Source organism: Dermacentor andersoni, unplaced genomic scaffold (assembly GCF_023375885.2).
Source record: "Dermacentor andersoni unplaced genomic scaffold, qqDerAnde1_hic_scaffold ctg00000042.1, whole genome shotgun sequence".
In the NCBI taxonomy this organism is placed as follows: domain Eukaryota; kingdom Metazoa; phylum Arthropoda; class Arachnida; order Ixodida; family Ixodidae; genus Dermacentor; species Dermacentor andersoni.
In genome coordinates, this window is record NW_027314756.1 from 2,038,124 (window position 1) to 2,043,980 (window position 5,857).

The 5,857-nt window shown below is 50.1% G+C and overlaps 1 pseudogene; it reads left to right on the forward strand.

The window, feature by feature from the left end:
• The first annotated feature begins 294 nt into the window (after positions 1-294).
• Positions 295-474, forward strand: LOC126516979 (U2 spliceosomal RNA; annotated as a pseudogene).
• The last annotated feature ends 5,383 nt before the right edge of the window (positions 475-5,857 follow it).

The window sequence follows — 5,857 nt, forward strand, 5'->3', positions numbered from 1 at the left end:
TGAGTCTTTGTCGACGTGGGGATCGATGAACAGATGGATCAAATGATCAACATAAAGTTTATTGAGAAATTGGGCAACAACGGTGCAGCTAAGAGAGATGAAAGAGATGGCAAAGGCAGGGAGGTTAACCGGAAGATAGATATCCACATGGACGGTTCTCATTTCTTTCCGCCTCACGGTCCTGGCGGGCAGCACGCTTATGGGACCGGCACCACGGGAGAGCAGAAAGAAAGGAGATACGCAAGCGCTTGGAACGCCGACAGAGATAGTCATAGTCGACGCATAGTCGAAGACATTGTCGACGCGGGTCAAAGTGTAGTATCTGTCCTTATCAGCTTAATATCTAATACGGGTTGTATTTGGACTTAAGATGTTAAACTTATTTTAGCAAGTTGGCGGAGTGCTTAAAGGCTGCTTCATCTCCGCCACGAGTCGGCCCGGTATTGCACTATCTTCGGGATCGGTCCACGTATGGGGAGAAATTCTCGATATACACGGCTCGATAGGCGCGCACAATTTTTTCCAGAACCTAGTCATATACAGCTTCGCTGTAAAAACACACACACACACACACAAACGAATACAAGAGTGTCAAAGTCGTTCAAGCAGGTCGATCGACCGGAGGAACCTCAGTAGCGTCATCATCGCTTTCTAGTGTGAAGATAGCATCAGCCGGTACTCCAAGACTGTCTGCTCAGAAAGAGGGCGGTCATTGAGGTGTACCAACGCCGTCCCAAGCGAATGTCTCTGGGAGCTGTTAGCGAGGACAATAACCGAGGATATTATCGATTGTTTCCTCGCTGCCGCGACTATCACAAGCAGCACTATCAGCCATTCCGATGCGGCAAGCAAATGCATTCGTGAGACACTCCAAGCCATAGTCGGCAGAGAAAAGTTGTCTCGATTCGGGACAGTCCAGATGGAATGCGTAGTTGGAGGGATGGGTCCAGGCGGTGCAGTCGAATATGTCGGAAACATGGCGTGTTCCAGATGGATCGTATGGCATCACGCGCTAGTATGTGAAACTTTGTTGCTGCGTCAGTTCTTGATAGCGAGACGAATTCCTTCACAACATCTTCATGAGCCCTCCTCGCCGCTTCATCGGTGTTTTCGTTTCCCATGATGCCGCAGTGACCTGGAAACCACTGAAAAGTGATGTCATGTCCCTTCTCTGCTAGCTGGCGATATAGCTGCCTTATTTCCAGCAAAAGTTGGTCTTGTAGTCCAGGACGTGGAGTGGATAGCAAACAATGCAGGGTTGCATTCGAATCGGTGAAGAGGCTCCATCTTCGTGGTAGATCTTCATGAATCGTGCTAAGTGCGCTGCGAAGTGCAGCAAGCTCCGAAGCAGTCGATGTTGTCAGGTGAGACGTCTTAAACTGAATGGTCACGGCTTTTTCTGGAAAGATGACAGCTCCTGTAGGTCCGTCAACAGTTGTCGAGCCATCTGTGTAAATGTGAAGACGGTCCTTGTATGTCTCCTGCAGCATGCGTAAAGATAGCTGCTTGAGAGCTGGCGATGAGAGTCCTGCTTTCGTTCGAATTCCCGGAACCGAGAGTTGAACTTGTGGGCGAGCCAAGCACCAAGGAGGTGCCAGGAGTCTCCCGGCAGGCGTATAATCTCTAGCAAGACAGTCACGGCATGCCGACATCTCCTGGCAAAAGGAGACACTGAGACAGTCTTTCGGCAGCGCGGCGAGGTGGTGGTAAGGGGCGCGGGCAACGTGCTTGATGTGTGCTCTGAGCACTTCCATCATATGAGTTGTGATTGAGTAACCTTGAGCTATCGCAATTCTCTCCGCTGTTGATGTGCAGCACGGCAATCCAAGACAAACACTGAGGGCTTGCGCCTGAGCACTCTCGATTGTATGGATGTTATTTCTGCAGATATTGTTCAGTACAGATAAGCTGTGCCTCAGATACCCGAGAAATAGCGTCCTGTAGAGCTGTAACATCGCGTGTACTGAGGTATCCCATGCTTTCCCTAAAAAAAAAATTTGAAGATGTGTGAAATGGCCGTTAGAAGTTTCTTCAGGTAGGCAACATGGGGACTCCAGCTGAGGTCTCGATCAATGATCAACCTTAAGAATTTGTGCGTTCTGGCGAAAAATAGATTTTGCCCATTGATAGGTATGGTGTAGGAGATCATCGGCTTCCGTATAAACGCGACCAGCGCCCATTTCTCAGGTGAAATCTAGAGACCTTGTTCACCAAGATACGCCGATATTGAAGTCGCGGCTTATTGAAGCCGCGCACGCACCTGAGTACGTGTTACGCCTGGTGTCCAGACGCAGATGTCATTGGCGTATATTGATATCTGGACAGCACTTGGCATGCGTTCCACGAGACCAACAAGAACAAGAATTAATAGTGTGGGGCTTAAGACGCGACCTAGGGAAGCACCACTGTGTGTGTAGTATTGAGAGGTCAGACCATCATCGGTCTGCACAAAACAAAATGCTTCGTGTGTAAGTAGTTGCAAGTCCCCCGGTACACTCGGGCACCAAGACCAACCGATTCTAGAGCATCAAGTGTAGCGCCATGAGCAACATTGTCATGAGCTCCTTTTACGTCCATAAACATAGCGACAGATAACCGTTTACATATCTCTTTTGACGTTGGACGTAAGTGATCGATGACATTATCAGTGGAGTGGTGGTGACGTCGAAGCCCGGCCATAGAATTTGGATAAACTTTGTAGCATTTCAGGTGCCACTGCAATCTGGCAAAAATCATGCGTTCCATCACCTTCCCTACGCAGCCCATTGCCGCCCGTGTTGTCTCCTATGTGCCTTCGTTTTGTGTGTATTTTAACTTGCGACAAAAAACACGTCGTTCAGCAAGCGCGATTGGGATGTATGATGTGAGCTCTAGTGGTAGACTTGCGAGGTTTAAGGAGCGGTACCAGATGGCTTGTCTTCCATTTTTTGAGGAACGTTTCCATCCCGCCAGGGTCCATTGAATATATATTCAGCAACACATTTCGTGCTCGCTCACGCAGGTGGCACAAGATGCGGTACGATATGCCATCTGGTCCAGGCGACGACGACCGATTACACAAAGCGAGAGCCGCATCGAGCTTCTCTGCGGTGAAAGGCAGGTCCAAGCGTGGATCCCGTAAATGCGGCGTGATGCTATCCGTGCCAAGGGGGCCTGTGTACGTTGACTGACCTGCAATCTTCCTGCAGAAATCTTCCGCTACCTTGATGTCCTCTCGACATTGGAAAAGCGCCAGGGCTTTGAAGGGCATGCGTTGCTCGGGAAGTACACGTTGGCCTGGCACGGTTCTTCATATGAAAGAGAGAGGTTTTCAGACGTCAAGGGATTCACAAAATTTTGCTCACCTTTGAGACTCCAGTTTGTCCATTCGGCGCTGGATCTCCTTTTGCGTTGTAATGTTTGGAGTCGGGCATGAAATAGGTGGTAGCTGGCCCATGCCGTCGTCCAACTTATCCACGCTGAGGACGTTGTTGAAGGGAGAGACTAGTTCTCATCGAGAACGAGGAATATGGGTTTATTTACAGTATTTACATGAGAACGTTACAGTTCATCAATCTAACATGACTGCAAGAGGAATGCACACTCAGCAGCCGCACAACAGCTGCTTATAAACACTCTGTCCTCCCTAGATCCCAAGGTGAGGGAAAAACGGCCGTTCAACCTGCTACAAACTCGGAGCGTTCAAAGTCATCGTAGCCGACCCGCCTTTAAGGGTGAGGGTTACACACACTCCCGAACAGGTTTCACTGACCACGCCGAGGTGAGTGAGTTCTCGGAGACACGGTGCTTTTCCCCAAGCAGGCGCCTCTTCATCCCAGTGTCACGACCGCTCGATCCAAAAGCACAAAGTCAATAACCGAACTTTGCATCGAGCGGCCGTGCCAGTGTTGACTCTGCAGTCAATGGCCGCCGTGTCTGTCCACGATTTCCAAGCCCCGTGAGACGGCTGCCAGATATCTTCTCCCAGGATTTTCACCGCTTCTAACAAGCCGTGGCGGCCACGGCGAATCCACTAATAATGCTTGGTCCGCCGACCGCGTTGAGTCATAGCAGCGGCGCTCGCTTGGGGACTCGGCGTATTGTTGTTTTCCCAGAACGAGTCATCGCAGCGGGCCGGGCGCGTTCCAAGGTCTGGTTCTCCGAATATCGCCACCCCCACCGCTGCGGCTGGCTGGGAATATTTTGTAGGTCGGTACGCTTGCAGGCCGTTCGTAACAGCGTGCGTCTGGCTATTCTTAGATCATGTACGGACTTTGTGCGTCGGTATCTTTGGGAGTCGTGAATTGGAATGTCTCCACTCTAAGCATTGCCGTCGTGCTTCAGGCTTGTAATGGTGGCACCATGATTCGTCCCCAATGACAACAGCAGCCAGAAGTCGTCACCCTCATTGTCTCCGTCTTCTGGCGGTGGCTCAAAATCTTGGGCAACTATTGCGCACACAAGAGCCGACGACTGAGATGTTCATGAATTATGGTGTGAACCGAACCGTGACTGATATTCACACACTCTGCCAGTTCATCGATGCTTATCCTCCGTTTTTGTCTAATCAGCTCATCAATCTCTGCAATTGCGTTAGGGTGATTACACGGTGGCTTTGGCCCGGTCTTAGATCGTCTTTGCAACTTTCACGTCCTTTGAACCGTTTGCTCCAACGCTTCCCAGTGGCCAATGAAATGCAATGTTCAACGTCCACGGTAGCCATACGGCGACTAATTTCTTTTCGGGAAACACCTTCAGCTGTCAAAGAGCCCACGACACCACGCTGTTCATCTTTTGGAGCGTCCATTATGCAACGCAGCCATATTCAACCCAGTGTATGAGAGCATTAAGGAACATTTATCCTCACACCTGCGTGTCACTTTTTTAAATGAGAGATGCCTGGGCGCTACGCGCACTCCTCGCAGATAATGAACCGAACAATTATTGCGCGGATTGGTTGGCTCACTTTCATTTGACTCGCCCTCGTACATAAGAAATGCGAAGATACAATGGAATATACAAATGCGAAGATAAAGCTTGATAAAGGGCAAAAAAGCGTCACTTGAAACAAAGTTCAGTGCACGTATACACAAAACCTTACAACAAGATATTTAAATATACGTAGCCAAGAAAAAGTCACTGTATATAATGCGTCAAACAAAGCAAATAAATATCTTGGGCCAATCACAGATCACAGAATCCTAAGGCCCGCCGCCCCTCCATCCACTCCCCCCGATGTATCGCGTGCAGTGGAAGGCGGCGCGCTTCCTCCCCGCTTCTCTCTCTTGCGCGCGCCAGACTGAGTCACCATACCATCGTCGGCTCACCCCTGCACCCCCCCCCCCCCCCTACGCTTTCACTCGCACATGCAGCATGCGGCGCACGGTCATGATGTTATCGCCCTTCGACTTCATATGGAACATGAGGGCGACGGCGACGGCTGGAATGCGCCTGGAGTGTCCATATAATTGCTATCGCAATAATGTGATTAGGGTATCCGGCAACTGAAGCGTCCCGTGGACCTTTACTTTCCGCAAAAGAAGTAACGAAATCGAACTTTCACCATGCGGCAATTCGCTGCGCCACAACAATGTCTCTCTTTTTTTTCTTTTGTGGGGCGGGGGCACCGAAATGAAGAAAGCGCAAAGGAAAGCATGTTGACCACAATCGAATGCCTACTTTGAGCACCTAATGTGGCTACCGAAAGAATATCGAAGAACATGTGAGACGCTTGGTCCACAGAACCATACGCATACTGCTCGGTATCCTACACCGGCGAGGCAAGACCTTCCGGAGAAGTTGCACTCAAGCGAACGCGTTGGAATACGTCGAGTCTCCACAGTGATGGCGGCGAGCGGCCATTGTTTCTTTTTCTCGT